An 18922-nucleotide genomic window follows, 5' to 3' on the forward strand; every position below is an offset into this window, starting at 1 on the left:
AGCTCATTAAGGTGACATTTATAAAGACAGAAATATCCAGCTGCCAGAGCAGGACACCACTCAGAAAATAATCATCTCTGCTCTCTTTGCCCTGATCCACAGGGGAAACCTCAAAAATGTATTCCAAGAATGAGAGCAGGGGACTAACTGCATCGGATACCAAAAAACACGATCCGTGTAAATATAAAGTGCCACAACCCCAATTATTTCACTCCCCTCCATTCACTCTTTGTGTTCCAAAAATAAAACTACACTACTTTTCCCAGAAGATAAACTTCCTTTGGCACTTCTTTCACTCCCTCTTCCCACCCTCTCAGCTCTATTACTTCCCTTTCAAATACAAAGGACTTGAGGGGAAAGACTGGACAAGCTTTTTAGCATTCAGCTATACCAAACCACCTATTAATAGTTTCTCTACCTTTGAATGGGGCTTGTCTGCACTCTAGTAAGATTAGAAAATAATGTCTGTCTTTCAAGGAGTACTGTTTTTCTTCACAGTTCTCCAAATTTAGATCTCACTTCTCATCTGTCCTTTTATCAGACAGCCTACAACATAAACAGAGGGAAGGAAAGCTACACTCAGTTCAGCCCATAAAAGTGTTTCCCTACAAAGGCACATTTCCTCTCACCAGAGAAGAGTAAGGTAGAAAAATCTCATAGATTCTCTGAGCAATGAACTGAAGACAGAATTTGGGTTAGGCTGCAGTTGGCTCTCTCTCCCACTGATGGATCACACCCACCTCTGAGGACTCAGGCACTGCTACAGAACTGCTCACCCATGCAGTCCCTCAGTCATGCTCCTTGACTGAACCCTATGACATGCTGCACTTCTGTCCTTCATCAAGTGGGCCGGCCCTATTTACCACATTTGATAGTTCAGATAATCTTTTTTGGAACCTGTGAACAAACTGTTTTCCTACTTCGGAAGAGATGAAATAAGTCTAGAGGATATCTACTTTACCATCTCACAATGATACCTAAGGCTATCTTGGTTTTTCAGGCACACCCATTTCCAGGACTCCTACATCTCAGTCTGGATCCTTAAATTATTACAGCCCACTCTTGTGAGTAGGAGTAGAAAATGGAAAAAAATACTTTTCTTTCACATACCCAGCTTTGGTTCTTCTCAACAACACCAGTCCTGTAGGCTTAAAAACAAAGAAGCCAAAGGGAAAAAAAAAAATAAAGCAAAGGAAAAAAAAACAAGGGAGGACAGCTTAACAGCACTCGCATTCTCTGCCAAGACAAAATTCTTTCTGCTCCTGCCTATTTTCCCCAGACACCTCCACCTCCTCTTTCCCCGTTAAACTAAACCAATATGTTCACACAGCTAAGCGTTCCAACAACTTGGTCAATATAAAATATTCATAGAAGCTCCAAATCTACCAAATGAGGATAATCCCTCGCTCTTAATTCAAGAGGCATAAAGCCTCAGAGCATTACAAGCACACTGGTGGTTTTAACTCCCCTGGCAACTCTGTAAAGTTGTCCTCCTGTGGAAGAAGTAAGAAGTAAATCACGAGGATATCTGATGATAGGGTGGTCCAGATTTCATCAGCAGGTTGGAGATGTTAAAACAGGAAGGTGTCACAAACCCTACTTAACACCCTAAAATTTTGTTAGGCAAAACTGAACGAATACCAATCAGAACATATGGAGCATTTCTTCTGTCTTTCTTGACGCAACCACAGAAGTGATGAGCTTGGCTTGTGACCAATTTGACATCTTGACAAATTAGTCAGCTCCTCACAGCAAAAGGAACTCAACTATTATTATGTGCTTAGGCAATCTACGCTCCTTTGACCATTACTCAATTCTAGTGCCACTCCCAATTGTTTAAACTGCTACAACAAAATGAAAATCAAGAGGTCATTAGCCACATCTGTAACATAAAACACAACATACAACCCAACTAGTATATAACTAAGCCTACTGATAACTCAAGTGGCCACCAATGCTTGCCATCAAAACACCAGTGACTGCCAGCTTACAGTCATTGTGAGCATTCAAGCTTTCTGAGATTAGTAATCATTCAAATTTCTACTAAAAATACTATGAAAGTACTTGGTCCCACTTACCACTCAATTTCCTAAACCACAAATGGTCTGCACACAGAGCTGAAAATCACCAGTGCGATTCATTTCAAAAACAACTTCCCAGATTCATAGCACAGAAACAGAAGATGCATGGTGGAGGCAATACTTTCCCTCTGCAGGAAAAAAGAAATCTAGATCGATCTTAAAATAGGAGCTGAATAAGACTACTTAGCACAACCCTATGGCTAGGGTCACAGAAACCAGTTAAACTCACTCACTGATACTAACTTGCGTAGTTTGCACTCTCAAGCAACGTGTGGCTAAAACAGAGCTTTCAGTTTTCGTTTCAGCATTGTTTCTATCAAGTCTTCCACGGTCCTTACACTCAGACCTGTATTTCAGCCTTACCTAGGTTCATACCTCGCTTATTACACCATTTTTTCCCTTTAGACTTCAGAGAATCCAGCTCAACACACACCCATTCACAAATACTGCTACACAGGTCATTCTGTATTACATACCCTATTGCAGTGATAGCAATTGGTCTTATGTTCATCATTTTGCCTTCTTTCTCTATCAACGTAACTTTCAGAGACTCAGCTGCACAGTGCCAAGTCCTGCTTCTGATCCACCTTGGATCAAAATCTCTGTCACTGGCTGCGTTAAAAAAAGAAACACCTTAGAGTTTATTTCCTGGCTGTCCTTTATGTTTGACAAACATAACCAAGAAACAGTCCTCGAGTTACTTTCAAAAACCTCTTTCACATCTCCTCTGTCACAAGGTTTCCCAAAGGCTCAGCAGCGGCACACAAACAACACACTGTGATGTCCTCATTCCAGCTCCCTCTCCTCGTGGATTGTAAACTCCCCAGCTCAGATGATTTTAGTTCTGTGTTTACACAGCACCTACCACAGCATGGTCTTGGTCAAAGAGTCCTGCAAAGCAAACAGTTGCATGGACCCAGAAATACACAGAAATGGTAATCTCAGCAGTTCCAGCACAGTGACTTGGCAGAGGTTTATCATGTGATTCACAGCTTGTTTACCCTAGAACATCTCAGTCTTACCTTCAGACAAACAAAATCACACACACACAAAGCCATTTAAGTTAACCATCCCCAATCTTTCAGATCACTGAAAACAAAAATCACAGCCCTCCACTAAATCTTTGCTCTATTTATTACCTACAGAGCCTAAGAGCCAGCAGACCAGCGCAATCATCTAGTGCTAACAGCAGTACCCTTCTCGTCTTTGTTAAGACGAACGACCAACGGCTTCAGTAGCTTTACGCTTCACATTAAAAATGGAAGTAGCTAGTTGTAAATAATACCTTACTGCCTGAGAGAAGGGAGGTTTCCTGCGGGCCTTCCACTGTGAGGATGTGCCTGAGAAACCTGAAACGTTTTGACCGTAAAAAGATGCAGTAAAGAGATCCGAGCCACAGAGGAATTACAATATTGCTCATCAGTGGGGTATAGAGAGAACAGAAAATGCTGAACAGGCCCAAGACAACATCAGACGGAGTGTTTTGCTTGGATGATAAAAAATCAAAAGCAACATCAATAATTTTGACTCACACATCCACAAGGAAAGCAGCCTAATCTTCTCACATTTATGCTTACATGACAGTAAGACATAACCTTCCCTGCATAACACTTGCTATTGCCAACATTCTTAAGCTAACTATCTTGGAGGTTTGCTATTATTAACATTAGAAGGTAAGAAAAAGCACAGAACACAGCAAGGTGTACACAGATGCAATTTTATGGCATGCATTTTGAAGCACCTTCACAATGCCTTTGAGTTGGAAGTGCAATTCTATTAACCATTCTACTGGAAGGTCTGAAGATTTCTTTGTCATTCGTTTTTTTGGTAACATTTAGAACACTTTGTGCTGTATGGCTTTTTCCTCAGGAATCTATCTCCCACAGTGCACACATGCTGTAAGCTACAGACACAGAGTTGAAGCCAGTCCCGGTGGCTACCCACCCTTCACACTGTTAAGTCACTTGGCGTGACTCCACTCAAGTGGGATTTCATTCTCCTCCAGACTGGTAGTAAAATCTCTCACTATAATGTCTGAACAAGTATTATCCATTTTAAAGAACATTAATGACAGGTTGGGAAAAAGTTTAAAGTTCTGTACAGGCAGAGGAATTGGAACTTGATGATCCTTCCCAACTCAAGCCAATCTGTGCTTCTATGCAGAAATAACCAATGGAGAAACAAGAAAAACGTTTCCAAGCACAACTTAACAGCACGCACTGCCCTTAGTCTATCCTCAGTGTGCACAAGAGCCTTCACCACTACAATGCCATAACCACAGAACCCACAACCCTAGCTCTCTTTTCCCAACCAACAATACCAGCAAAACACAGCACAGCTGAAGTCCTGCATGCTCTATTGCACAAGAATTACAGCAGCAATTGTTAAGTTCTGTAGCAAGATACTCAGATGTGACCATGTGCAGTTATGTCCTGTGCCAGTGGTGAGGAGGCTGCTGCTGCCTAGGGCTCCAAAAATTGCACTGCTCACAGCTCTGCTGGCAGGCTACAAAAGAAAGGTATGGGCTGTGGGTGATGCTGGCAGCAATGTGGTGAAGAAAGCACTTGGTATTAATTAAAAGTAGCTTTCAGTACCACGCTTGCATATTCAAGTTAGACATCATTCTCTTCCAAGCTCAGAGAGAAAAAAAAAGAAACCTGAAAGAAAAGGTTAACTCTGTTGGTCTATGGGTTCAGACAATAAGCTCACCCTCTTGAGATTCTGAATAGCCGGAGGGTGGATCAAGCTGCAGTCAGTTTGCACTTTACCAGACATCTGATAAACTAATCCTCATCAAGGCTACCTGCCTGTTGGAGCTCTCATAACTACCACAATTCAATTGCAGCCTTAGTTAAAAATCACCTGCAAGGGCAGTCAGCAAGAAGCACAAACTCAGAGTGGGCTGCATGCGCACAGACACACACAGAGCTGCTTCCCCACTGCCTGCAGGTAGTCCACACCTACTGCAGGAGTAGTCAATGTCTCTTACAAAAGGTTCTCAGCAAAAATACTAACAATTCCAATTCTTTCTTCCCCATCTCTCCAAATGCTGCCCAACTCACTCTTTAAACCCCTACTGGCCATTCTGCACCCTTCTGCATTGCACTCTGCTCAGCTGAAGGTACACTTCTTAAGAGCAGGCATGCTGAGCTCCTCTCCAAGGCACACCTCTTCTGTAAGAACAAAAGGAAAAACACTGAGATACAACTCATACTTATTTCCATTCAAATAGCAAACTTTAGCAAATATATCAGTGAACATTCCTGACCTCACAAGTACGAGGCACCTGGAACCAGTCAGACTGCTATAATGTGAAGCACAACTTCAAAAAAGCTATGGAGTGCTGTCCTTTTCCCCAGCCAACTGACCCAAGAACTCCCTAGAGATATCAACTACATCCAAATCAACAGCAGCAGCTGCAGAACTCCATTACGTTCAGATACAAACTGCTGCACTTAGCTTTTTAGTGCTCATTATTTTATCAGAAAAGTAACATGTGGGCTCAACTTCTATTCCATGTACCACATCTGAAACCAGTTGGTGAGCTGTGCTGCCTTGTTATCGAGGTGTGAGCCTCACTCAAATGTACCAGAAGGAGAAAACATTTAAAAAACAACTTTGATAACAGAAAAGCCCTTCGATGACAAAAGAGTCTTGACAAAGAAAAAAACATGGCAAAATGTATACAGACACACACCTGTTTCACTGGGACTAGGCATTATTACAGAGCTCAAAAGAATGAGGAAGTGTCAGTAAGCAATTTTTTCAACTGTCAAGTGAAAGGCAAGTCTATCCATGTTAGAATACAAGAACCTGCACCATGTTTTATGAAAGGACTAAATTCAGCTTCAAAAAAAAACAAAAACCATAAAAACATCTGATGGAATTAGAAAATAAGTGACCCAATGAGTAATTCAACATAGAACCATATTTTTCAAGTTGTAATCCATCTCATTTGGGGCCTGACTGTCACTAGAAGCAAATTTTGTCAAAACGCACAGGAAACAAAGGAAGAAATTAATATAGGCTACCAGTATCTGAAAGAAAAACACAGTACGAAGCAGCAAATCACTTTAACCATTTTCCATTCACGCAAAGATACTGAAATTTCTTTCAATTAGCCACAATTGATTATCTTTTCAAATAAATCACGCAGAAGTTGTAAGTAACCCATTACACAGAAAAGTTAACCACCAGATTGAGAAATGGTCGTGACACTGTCTAAATTCATGCCACATTCTGACCCATATACCAACGTTAAAATACGACAGTATACGAGAGGATCAGATATATTTAGGACAGACCACCCAGATTAACAGTCAGCAAACCATAAATATTTCATTATCCTTCCCCTCACATTTTTTAATCTTTACTCACTGCTTCACTGTTATTAAGCAGATCACCATCATCTAGGTTTGACCAACATAAATGAACCTGCAACAGCTTGGTTGCCTTAACTGAAATAAAAATCATCAATGTACTACACGGGAGAAAATGTTTACGACTTAAAACTCATTTTAAATGTTACTTTATTTCCTGAAAACATTTAAATTCAACTTGACAGTATGAAATTAAATCTATCCAAAGAACCTGCAGGAAGGAAATAACACCCAGTTGCACGTCTCACTGCAGACAGCCATTTAAGATATGCAAACAAACTCTGCACTTCAGAATAATCTGGTTTGGGCAGGCACTGAGGGCTGGTTGGGACTGACGCACTGAATGGATATCTCCAAGTTTCCTGGGTTAAGAAATAGTAAAGGAAAGTTGCCACGCTGACACACACCAGGAAGGGAGCATGGAAGGGTAGAGCAGAGCTAATAGAATCATCTGTGGTGTGCAAAAGGCGAATAAGGGATGACTTCACTTGTACACCCAACACAGGAATCAGAACACGTCTGAAACAGCAGCAAGCGATATCGCAAACAAAGTGCAGTTAAAGCCTGAGCCATCTCTGCCACAGGATGCCACTGAGATTGAAAAACAGACTCCTACAAGCTCATTTAGGAAAAATCCAGCAAGGGCTGTAAAACCCAAAGACCCTGCTGGATGAAGCTGCCATCGCTGCAACTGGAACCAGGACATAGCAGAATTGTAGAGACAGGAGAGCTAGGTGTCACGGTGGCAGCCTAAAGGATCATGTGATGTGCTTCTAATTCAGTCTTCCAACACATCAGCTTCTGTATTTGACTGAAATATTGGTAGCACAACCCCCATTAGCTTCTAATTCTCTGCAGATCATTGTGAGCCCAAAGCCCAGCAGTCATTCTTCCCCATGAACCACGCACCCCAAGCATCCACTCCCTCCTGCCTCTGAAGATTAAGCTGCCAAGGCTGACCAAGGCTGCAGAATGAAAACCTTCCAGTTCTGCTTCAGAAAGAATTAGATTGATGACAAACTCCAGGCAAAGAACTCCACAGGACTTTCTAGAGGAAATGAGCAGTTCAGCATTATGCATTTCCTAAGATTGTGCTGATTCATTTGTCTGTTTGATATCAGCACTGGGATTGTTTTCTTTATTTGTGAAGTTTAGTAAATTCTGTATTTCAGGAAAGAGGAGAAGCCAAGAACAACAAGAAGGAAGGAAATATGCTGGAGGACTGCTTCAAAGTAAACCCCCTCTTGCCAATGCTCCTCCAACATACAGCTTTCTCTTCCTTCCTCACCAGACATGCAGGACTAAGGAGATTTGTCTTGGGCCACCTGGCAACGACTCAGCAAGCCATCTCTCTATCACAGAGCAACTCTGGATTTTAAAGGATCATTGTATTAAACAGCCTGGCTCAGTTAGCAAGAAAGAGAAACCTGGCGAGCCAACTGAACTCCTAGGCCAGCACTGCCTACACGAGCTGTCACACACAGCAACATCACTGGCAGCAAAGCCTAGCAGCAGTCATCACAACATCTACAGCAAATACACTGCTGGTCAGAACGTGCACACAGATCACATTCATGCACAAACGTTATATGCAGCACTGTACTTGAGGCAGAGGTGTGAGCATTATAACATATGGATAGGCTTATGTTTCCCTTCATGTATCTTTTTCCAGAACTTGCCTATTCAAATAAGTGTAGCACCAACAGACAGTGGATGATCATGTGACAGGCTATCTTGAACATACATTTCCTTATTCAAGCAAAATAATTGACCATTCAATATGAATCAATATAATCCATCTATCTGCAGCACAAAACCCCTGCATGAGAGCTGAGAAGGTTAGGGCATCTAGTAGCTACTGCAATGCTCACAAAGGTAATTTAAGCTAGCTTTCAACCACCTCACTAAGCCATGGGTACAACAACACTTCTCTTGGAAACGCAGCCAGCTTCAGCTGCTCCTGCCCTCAGCCTCCAGGTGATCCCATACCACCTCCTCAGCCTCAGCAACACCGCCTGGCATGCCATATGGTGAACCGACCAGGAAAGTGTTCAGGGTTAAAAATTAAGCCAGCAGTGCCACCAAGAGAAATGTCTGTGGAACCACAGTCTCCAAAATGCCTAAAAATGTTGCTATGGTTGAGTAGAGCTAGAGGCCTTAATGTTTATCCTGCAGCTCTTGTGTCCAGGAAGCACCATATAGACCAACATCAGTTTCTATATGCACCCAGGCAGCTGCCAAATAAGTAGTCAGGTTCCTCCATTCCACTTAATTCTGAAAAGTAGTAACAAATACATATATATACACACACACAGACACACACACAGACACATGTATATTCCAAATAAGGCCATAAAGCAAAACACAGCAAGGTCTCTGAGGTTCTTCTCGTTCCTGAGCTCTTACTCTACCACTTGAAGTGAAAATAAGTGGTGTATGAGAACAATACATCAATTAAGGACAGCAACTTTCTGAATAAGTCAATACAATGAAGCAAGCTGGCTTCAGTTCAGTCATGAACACAGTAATCTCCAGAAGGGTCAGATGGATCACACATATCCATGCAGAACATGACTTAGCTCCTATCGTGGAAAGCTAGGATGGAAATCACTGCAGTAGCAGCAATCAGTGCTCATAGCATGAAAATGGGCCAAAAAAAAAAAAATCACATTGTGGCAGTATGTCTCTTCCAAGACAGCCTTCTTTCTATCAACTTCAGGCAAAGTTATTAGGCGATAAACAATGACCTTCTTCCAGAAGCAGCAGAAGCCCTACTGAAATGGAAGCTCAATTCTGATCCTAGCAGAGATTCAGGACTACTGGGGTAAGTAAGCATCTCTGCAGCTCAGCGACAGCAGGACTGCAAAGCAGCTGAGCTTACTTTTGCACAAATTTTAGAAATACCACTTTGCCATCACTTAATTTGCCATCAAAGTCCTGCAGCTCTCTAGCAGGTTTTAAGATCTTGGCATCTGCACGGAACGAATGGCTCCTTACAAAGTGACTACTCATTTGTAAAAGCCCGAAGATGGCTGTGCACCAGCCCTTCTAACAGACATCCAAAGGCTCCTGTGAAGTTCTGGAATTAAAAAAATCTGTAATGTGAATGAGGAATAATACATTATTTGTAAGATGACTGCTTTCTGGATGAACAAAATACCCAGAGCGTCTCTCTGAATGCCTCCTGAAAGATTAGAGTACAGGAACAAACTTTCCTTTTCCAGTATCTCATCCATCACCTCATTACTGAGAAACTAAATTAATAATCAAACCAATTAATTAACCTGTTCCCTAGATTAGGGCACCTAAATTCTGTTTGCAGTCTTGATATTCAAAGAAACCCTCAAAATCCATCAGCACTGCTTTATTTATCTGTTGGTTTCCACATTCCAAAGCCGATGAGTACAAAAGCAAAGAGCAGGAGAGGCACAGACAACACAAAGCCTGAGCCCCGCAGCTGGCTTCACAGGAGTGCTCCCACATTTGATCTTTTTGTGAGGTTACTAGGAAACTGGATACCAACTGCACTGACTCTGGGAGACAGATGAGGTGACATTCACAGACACAGGATGACAAACTCAATCTTATTGGAAACACAGAGAGGAAATAGGAAGTTTTCTTTACTGCTGAGCCAAGAAAAGATTGCCGAGCCGATATGCACCATAATGTACAAGGCTCTGCTTGGCTTCAGGACTTACCCAGAACAGTAGAAACAATTGAAAATCATCTAAATCCCTGCTGCTTCCCCCCTCCCTCTCATTCCAAACCAAATTCAGAACTCACGCAACACACATCCTGCAACAATATCCCTTGTCTGGATCCAGAGGCAGCAGTGATGTGATAAACCCTGGCATGTTTTTTAGCATCATCTCCCAGAGCTGGAGTAAATAACGTGACAGCCTTCTCACCAACAACTTGCTCTTCATCTTCACCCCAGATGCTAGCAGAGAAACATGCAGTATTTTTAAATCCCCCTAACCACCACCAAGCTATGCACAACTACATTAAAGCATATTTCTTTATTTACCCTGTAGAATATTTTTCTGCATCATTCAGTACATTACAAGGTTAACAAGTAAAAGCTGCTAAGCACATAATTCTAAAACAAGGAACAATAAAAATATTTCATGTTTAAATGGAATAGCTCGAACACATTAAAAAAAATAATAATACATTCAGTTTCTCCTTAAATAGTAGCTTAGTGAAAGGAAAACAGGGAACACACAAAACATGGCACTAAAATCAATGAAAGGCAGAAAAGCAGCGTAACACACAGAAGAGCAGTTCTGTGACTGTGTGACAAGGCCATACTGCAATCATCAAATTTCAGCTGAGAGTTGCCCTGGCTTACTTGTGAGGTAAATTCAGGTAAAGGCATGGTCTGCCCTTATTTCCTTCAGGTGGCTTCAGTAGACAGACTGAATTAACAATCCCTCATTAGCAAATTACAAACTGAGATATTACAAAAGTATGGTTTATCAAAATTATTCATGCATTTCCCCCACTGTCGCATATAAGCTGCACTGTAAACAAAAAGGAGGCATCTGCTCCAATCCCTAAATGTTAGTTTCACAAAGGATGTACGTGCAATACACCTAACCCTGTCACAGGGCACCTCTGTCAGAAGACAGTGAGGACTCCTGAAGTACTCGATTTTTGTCTTCCAATGCATAGACATCATGGCAGCAGAACAGTAATAAAAGCATATGGGATTACAAATCACAACGTTGTATTTTTATATAAAGGACTGCACATTATATATTTAAAAGCCTATCTCCATTCTCCCATAATAGAGAGCAGACAGCAGGATATGTGAGCATACTCAATATACAGCTGCAAACCATGAATGGTCACAGATCTCTAAAGTAGCTCCAATAAGTAAAATAATTCAACTGATTTAAAATGTAAGTATATATACACACATACTCCACTAAACTAACATTTTTAAAGTGCAATACTGGAAATTTTCTCTGCCATGACCACATCAAATCTTGGCAGAAGTCACTCAACAGGCCTTTCCCAACCTGTGCCCCAGAAAGCAACTCCTACAGGACAGCAGAGAGCAGGGGATCGTATGGCACCGCCCCTCCTCCTTCCTGCTGGCCGGCTCTTTCTCTTCTCTGGCTTATCGCTGCCATCAGAGCAGCACACAGACTTTTCCAGGCAGTTAGTAGTAAGAAGAAATACAATTCCTGGCTACCCCCAATAACACTCACTGTTACTTAAGCAGAAAAGCGCTACGAATTCTGTCAGTAGCTACCGAAATGTATATATACACACATACAGAGATGTGCATTTAAAGAAACCTTTATTTGCGTGTGGCTTTTTGTATGTTTGTTTTTAAATAAATACTCTTCATGCACCAGGAATGTTCAAGAATGGAAGATCAAGAGGTCTAGCTATCACAATGCGATTCAGACCATGAAAATCATCAAGAAAACTCCCACATTATGCACATTGCACCTGCGCAGCAAGTTTTGGTTTTGTTTTTTTTTAAGATCTGCAAACATCACAGGATGACTAAAAAAAGAGGCAAGAACCCAGGGAAGGAGGATTCCAGCAGTTAGGAGCAAGAGCACTCATCTCCAGGAGAACCAACAGTACTTACTGGCAGTGCATAACACATTCCCCATAGGATTGCCCAATGGATAAACTGATAAAGGCAGCATTTCCATAAAACTACAGGAGATACTCTAGCATTTTTCTGTCTTTGTAAAATGTCTTTTTTTTTTTTTTTTTCTTTAGCCAAAGATCACATATTAGCTACACTGCAAGGGAACAACTATTTAACATACTTTCAGGGAATAGGAAAGACATCTTAGGAAGACGAAAACACGTAACTGACTTCTCTTCATCTTCCTACCCATACAGTAATTTCAACTATGAAAATATTTCAGTACTTACTTATCAAAGTGCATCCCTGAAACTTAGTATATCACAACTGAACTCTCCATAAGCCTGCTGCCCAGCAAAGTGGGTGGTCCAACATTCAGATCTGGAGCTCCAAATCTAACGAGCTGTTCCTCCACAACCAACAAAACTTGGTTTCCAACAGATGTGCTTCTATGAAGCCCAGTGGCCATTTACCATTAAGTACCTCACTTGCCTCCAGGCTTCCCCACACATCCCTAAGATTCTTCACATTTGCAGAAGTGTTAGTCCATATATGCCCATTTCCAAATACTGACACTTCAACCTGTGCTTTTGTTAGCTCTCAGCTCTTCCTCTCGACCCCAACTCCATCTTTACACACCACCCACCTCATTCCCCATCACCTCTCTGTCTCTGCACAGCGCTAACCAAGAGGCAGTACTCATGAAGCCAGAACAAAGAGGTAATTCAGTACCAGATCCTTTGGAACCACCTTAGAAATGCCCTCCTTGTGGAGATGGGCACTGTGCAATTCCATCAAGGCCATCCAGCTCAGAGGGACCAGGAGCCTACCAGTACACTGATAAAAAGCCCCTGGGGTGCAGTGAAACTGCTGGCAGGAATTACCACTTCACTCCAGTGATGAGCAGCAGAAGGGTCTGGAGCTGCTCAGAGGGATAGCCACTTGAAAACAGAAGCCATGGATGAATCAGAGCAGCGCTCACAGACAGTACACATGGAACCAGGCCTGACAGAAAAATACCACTGTTCTTCACAGGGGAGCAGGGGAAGAGGCTGTTCATATTAACAAATATCAACCAGTGAGAGATTAATTACTTACGTGGGACAGCCTGACCCAATAAACTACCTGTTGTTAACAGAAGCCTCATTGCAGCTTCCTCCACCCTTTGTGATTTAAACCTGCTCCTGCCTTGGGGACAGGAAACAGGCAACCAGATAGCCACGCGCCGAGCCCTGCCATGCTCCAGAAGTCCGGTACCAGCCCGTAAGGGGAGAGCACCGGAGAACACCGGGCCACCAAAGTTTGCAAGAGCAAACACGAGTGCACTCATATAGCGGACAGCGTGTGGGACCTGCTGAGCCGGAGCCACGGTCCCGATGCTGGTTGAGCGCCCCTCGCTTCAGCCCTCCTTACGGCACCTCTACGCGAGTTGTATCTGATGAAACAACAAACAACGCACAGTACAGACCAGAAAAGCAGCGGCGTTTCAGGTGTCGCACGCATTCTACGTTCCGAACAAAGCCCAAAGCCCGGGCAGTGTGGGAGCCGGAGCTCCAAGGAGCGCGGCGAGCGGCCGGGCACACGGAGCTGCGGCGGCGCGGAAGCCCCGGGGCCGTTCGCCCGACAGTCGCGCGCCAATGGCAGCGCCGCGCCTCTCGCCACCCCCAGCACACACAGCGCCCCGATCCCGTCCGCACATCGCCGCGCTGCGTGCCACCGCGCTTCCAGGAGCGCCGAGCGACACAAAAGCGGGGAACGAGACGGCCCCGCGCGTCGCAGCCCGCTCGGCACGGCAGGGCACAGCAGGGCACGGCTCCGCCTCACCGACCGCGCGTTCCGCGGCCACCCCCGGGAAAGGCGGCCGTGCCCCCCGCCGCGGCCCGGCCCCCCGCGCCCGCACCCGCGCCTCGGAGCGCGCAGTGACAGCGGACATAAAAGGAGCGGAAACAATGACATTCCCGCGGCCCTCCTCGCCGCCGTGTCCCCCCGGCCCGGCCGGGCCCCGCGCTGAGCTCCGCGCTCCCAGCCTCGGCCCCCGAGCGCCCCGCGGGGCCCGGCGCCGCCCGCCCTCCCGCCGCGGGGCTGTGTCACGCCGGGCCCGGCCCGGCCCCGCCGCCGCCCCCCGCCTCGGCCCCCCGGCCCCGCTTACCGCCAGGTCGGGGCTGTGCGAGTCCCGCTGCGAGACGGCGCGGATCACCCCGGCCCGCCAGCGCCCGCTCTCCACCGGCTCCTCGCCGCCGCCGACGCACAGGAACCGCTTTCCCACCAGCTCCGGCCGCGTCTCCACCGCCACCGCCATGGCCGCCGCGCAGCGCCGCCGCCGCCGAGCCCGCTCCGCCGCCCTACGGGCCGCCCATGGCGCGCGGCGGGGGCAGCGCGGGGCTCTTCCCTCGGCGCGGTGGGTCCGCGCCCCTCGGCCGGGCCGCGCCGGGGGCCGCTCCGCCGCTGCAGCGCGACGCAAACACCGCGGGGCGGGGGAGGGCCGGGGGCGCGCGCTCCCTCCCTCCCGCGCTCGCTCACCGCCGCGCTGCGGCCCCGACCACTCCGCCCACGCAGCCCACTGCCATGGCGACCGGCGCCACGCGCCGTCTCCCTCCGCCAGGCAGCGCGCGGGGAGGGGGCGAGCGGCCGCTGCGCGGCAAAGAGTCCGGAGGCGCTCGGCCGCCGCACCCGGCCCCGTCGGGGTCCCCGGAGCTCGGGGGGACGCCGAGGGGAGCTCCGCTCCGCTCCCGGCGCGGCCCCGGCGGCCGTCACCTGCCCGACGGGGAGAGGGCACGGGCCGGGCGGCGCGGGGCGCTGCTGTGGCGGCCGCTCCTCCCGGCGCGGGCCTCGCGCCGTCCCCCCGAGCGGAGCGGAGAAGCGACGCCCCGCTTCTGTGCCCGTCCCCGGGAAGACCGTGGGTCCGCCGTGAGCCGACACGCGCTCGGCGCTCGGCGCCCGGCTCTGCAGAAGGGCCGCGGGTGCAGCCCCTTCCCGAGGCTCTGCCCGCGCTGCGTCCTACGAAGGTGCAGTGCTGGGGAGCCCAGACACGGGCTCGGGCCGGGGCGCGCCGTTCTAGGGGGCTGAGCACCGGGAGTCCGGGTGCCGCTGGCACAGCCGCTTCGCGGCTTCTAGTTCGAGACTGGATCTGCAAGCTGCGCCGCCTCTTCTCCCCTCCAGTTTAGCTGTTTGCTATCTAAGCGGCCAAGCATCCATCTTTCCTTACTGCCAGCACCGAGCTGTACGGGAATCTTTATCCCTCACGAGCCGTTAAAGGCACGAACTCCGCAGCACCCAGCACCACCGCTAGGCACCGAGCACGGCGTGCCTCCGCTCAGAGCTCCGGCTTTGCCCCAGAGCACGGCCTCATTATGCACTGGTTCATCTCCATCCGTTGTTGTTCTACTTGGCCTGTGTAGTAAAGCTGAGACCGAGTTTTAAGGTATTTTTCATCCTGTTACCGAGCAGCGCAGCTCTTGTGAGTTCTTGCTCTCTGTACTGGTATGCCTGCTGTCAATAGGGCAGGTTAATGATCTCTCATCTAACGCTGGAAAGCAAATTTGAATAGTGCACTTTGTGAAAAATAGATTGTGAAGCGAGAGCAATAATTCAGAAGTGCCAGCCTAGCACATTCCCATATATTTCAGTGGAAGAAATAACTTCTGGTACAAGAGAAGTTAATTAAAGAGAATAACAAAGAGTATTAGAATATTTCATGTAAGATCCCAGAGCTGCCTGGCATCACCTTGGCTGGAGATGCACGGAGATGCATTCCATGGAACTTGCAGAAGAAAAACACAGTGCATTTGAGCAAAACAGGCCATTCATCCACATTTCAAGGTAATGCTGCCACTGACCAAAAACCAGCAGCCTTGCACAATGAGCAAAATGACACTTACATAAGAATGGAGCACTTTAAGAATAAGTAGTATAAAAAGCAGTTACAAGGACAACTAAATAAGTGTTACTCATATCAAAACTCTTTATAGTTTTATTAGATTCCCTCTTGTTTAGCCAAAGAGTAATTTGAGATTATTACTGAATTATACACATAAGTAGATTACACTAATGTGCAACAAACCATAAAAATATGCCAAAACAGTTGAGTTACATGATTCTAATTGGCTAAGCTTGTGAATTTATCATAGAAGTATTCTAGTTTTCAAAGTAATCATCACAGACTATTAAGAATCAAATACTGTTTTACTTGTTTCAAACAAATCTGGTGTCATCACCTCACAAAGCGATGACACCTGAATAAAGTTCCAGCATAGTTCAGAACAGATTACATTAATGCTTAGGTTTACATTTCAGCAGTCAGTTCCCAGATGACAAATGAATTCTCTGTCCAGCTCCCCACCACACCTCCCAGCACCTTCTTTGCTTCCTCCTTATCACCGTCCATCTCTGCAAGGAGCTGGAAACAGCAAGGTGCTGAGTGCTCAGCGTCCAGAAAAATCAGTTCAGCCTCCAGCTGCAGCAGAACTTAAGGCAATGGAGCTGTGCTGGGGCCTAAGCACTGAAGATGCAGAGACCAGCTGGTAAATGCTCAGTGTTCCCTCATACCACACTGCAGTAGGATTTCTTCCTGTCTCAGAAGCCTTTCCAGGAGTCAGACCAATATAACCATCCCCCTTTCAAAGCAGCACCTCCTCTACTTCCTTGACAATTGTTTATGCAAATACTTGAAGATTTTAAATATAGTCTGTAGAAAGAAAGGATTAAGGACAGCATGGATTGATGCATCTTCTGAAGAAAATGGTAGAAAGAAGCCTCCTCTCAATTTACTCTAAGGTGCCAGAGAAGTCATCCTCCCTGAGCTCAGCAGCAGCACTCAGACAGGCAACACCAAAACAGAGCCAACATTGTCAAGCTTGGAGAATAGCAAACAAATTCCAAGTGAAATGTCTCAAAATCCAGACATCAGAAGGAGTCCCGACAAGCTCTCCCATTACTGCATTTCACTGCCTCTGTTTAGGCAGGTGCTCGCTCTTCCCCCAAATTTCTCAGAGCCAAGCATCAGATCTATGAGCCCAATAGGCTCAGCTGTGCCCCTCTCTGCACAGCCCAACTCAAATTCACTCCAACTCTTGCCGTTTCCATGCAACCCTTGCCCTGCCTCAGGTGTCAGGAACTATTTCCTCTTGATCTGTGGGTGCTTCACCCCTCTTTGCCCATTTCCCACCCCAGCATTCTGTGACTGAAGTGCCTGAGGCTGAGCCCCAAGGTAGGGGGCTGCTCTTAGGGGAAACTCTGCTGTTGTACTTACACCCACAGTCCTAGCACAGCTTTGGTACTAAATGCCACAACTGAGTGACTTAGGTACCAGCATTCCCAGGAAAGTAAAAGAAGTTCAGCCATCCCACAAAAAACAAAGCAACACTGATGCTAGATATGGCTTGCTGGGTCAATCCTTTCTTAGCCACACATAACCAGTATTTAACACCTGAGCCCACCTGAGAGAGGCAACTCTGTCCTGCCACAAAGCCATAGGAATAGGAGAGTGAGGGATACAAAGATTCAGTTTTCTTCTATCCTTTCAAGCAATGAGAAAAGCTATTTCCATGATTCTGAAATCACAGCATCTTACATCTTTTGCTGTTATTGAAAAGACATTAATGATGCTATTTCTATCTTCTACAAGTGGATTCTATGACTATTTACCCCTCTTCAGATGGGCATTCAGTCGCCTGAAAATGTTGTCATGCATGGAATGTTACTAATGGCATCCTTTAAATGTCACAGACTGCTAAATCACTTATTTATACCCACATATTTTCAGTTCTCATCCCTGAAACTATACACACAGGTCAGTTGCAAAATTAAGATCTCTACAAGGAGCTATTTCTAACTTTCAAGTTGAAGTGCAGCACAGCTTGTGTTGGCAGTAATTGTACCTTCTGTGTACAGATAAACACTACTCTTAGAAATGGCTATTTCCACATTGCAGCAAAAAAAATTCACTGAGGAAGGGAAAATGACTTGTTGCAGTCACAACTCTTAAGGGGAATGGATGTTGAATCGGCTCTCCCTAGAATTCTACAGAGTATACTTTTAGATCCATTTTATGTTTCCTGGGAAAATAATAAATGTCACTTTCCTCTGAATGTGTAACTTACCAGAGATTTGGAAAGTCACATTTTGCTTCCAAAGGCTCACCACTAGGAAATTAAGAGTCTACTTAGTAACAATTTTCATCATTTCATTTCTCAGTGTTTCTCAGTTAGAAAATACACAGCCAAGAGAAAAGCTTCCCCCCTACAAATATCAGTGTTTCCCCTCCAAAACTAACTTTGGTCTTTTACTACCTTACCATTATCTACTATACAGAGACCAAGAGCTTTTTGTAATACATCCTATGAGAAATTTCTTCTGTAAGCACATAATTGAGTAGTGAAGCAATCCTTAAGCACTGAATGGGACATAAATCTAGTTAAAATACATACCACTATTTAAAGGCATCTATTTAATGCCGGCACAGACAGAAATGTAAAAAAATAAAATAAAAGTGCAAAGGTACATCACAAAAGAGATGAGTCTCATGGAGCTAACGTACACTGACTCACTACTATTTATCTCTGATTGCCTACAGCTGCAGCTCCATTCAGAGCTGCTGGCTGACCAATCCTGATCCTTTCCCGTGTCTCAGATTTCTAACATGTAAAAGGGCTGCAAATTTACTGCAATGTTTACACTGCAGGTAAATACACCACCACTCCCCACACCCAGCTATTGCCTGCAGGACTTCCTTAATGTTGTCCTCACTGTGGCTACAGCACACAAAGGAGGAAAATTTCCGCTTATTGCATGTGCAAATCACTCCAACCACATCTGTACTAGAAAACATTGTAATTCACCTGGTGCTGCTC

The 18922-nt window shown here is 45.6% G+C and overlaps 1 protein-coding gene across 1 annotated transcript in view; it reads right to left on the reverse strand.

The window, feature by feature from the left end:
* The window catches only part of JMJD1C (jumonji domain containing 1C), a 145579-nt gene extending 131221 nt beyond the window's left edge, over nt 1-14358 (reverse strand). Inside the window, exon 1 of the mRNA XM_048943742.1 lies at nt 14224-14358. The gene's annotated coding sequence lies outside the window, so the exon portion shown is untranslated. The remainder of the gene's footprint in view (nt 1-14223) is intronic.
* Between the last annotated feature and the right edge of the window lie 4564 nt (nt 14359-18922).

Source organism: Lagopus muta, chromosome 5 (assembly GCF_023343835.1).
Source record: "Lagopus muta isolate bLagMut1 chromosome 5, bLagMut1 primary, whole genome shotgun sequence".
Classification (NCBI taxonomy): domain Eukaryota; kingdom Metazoa; phylum Chordata; class Aves; order Galliformes; family Phasianidae; genus Lagopus; species Lagopus muta.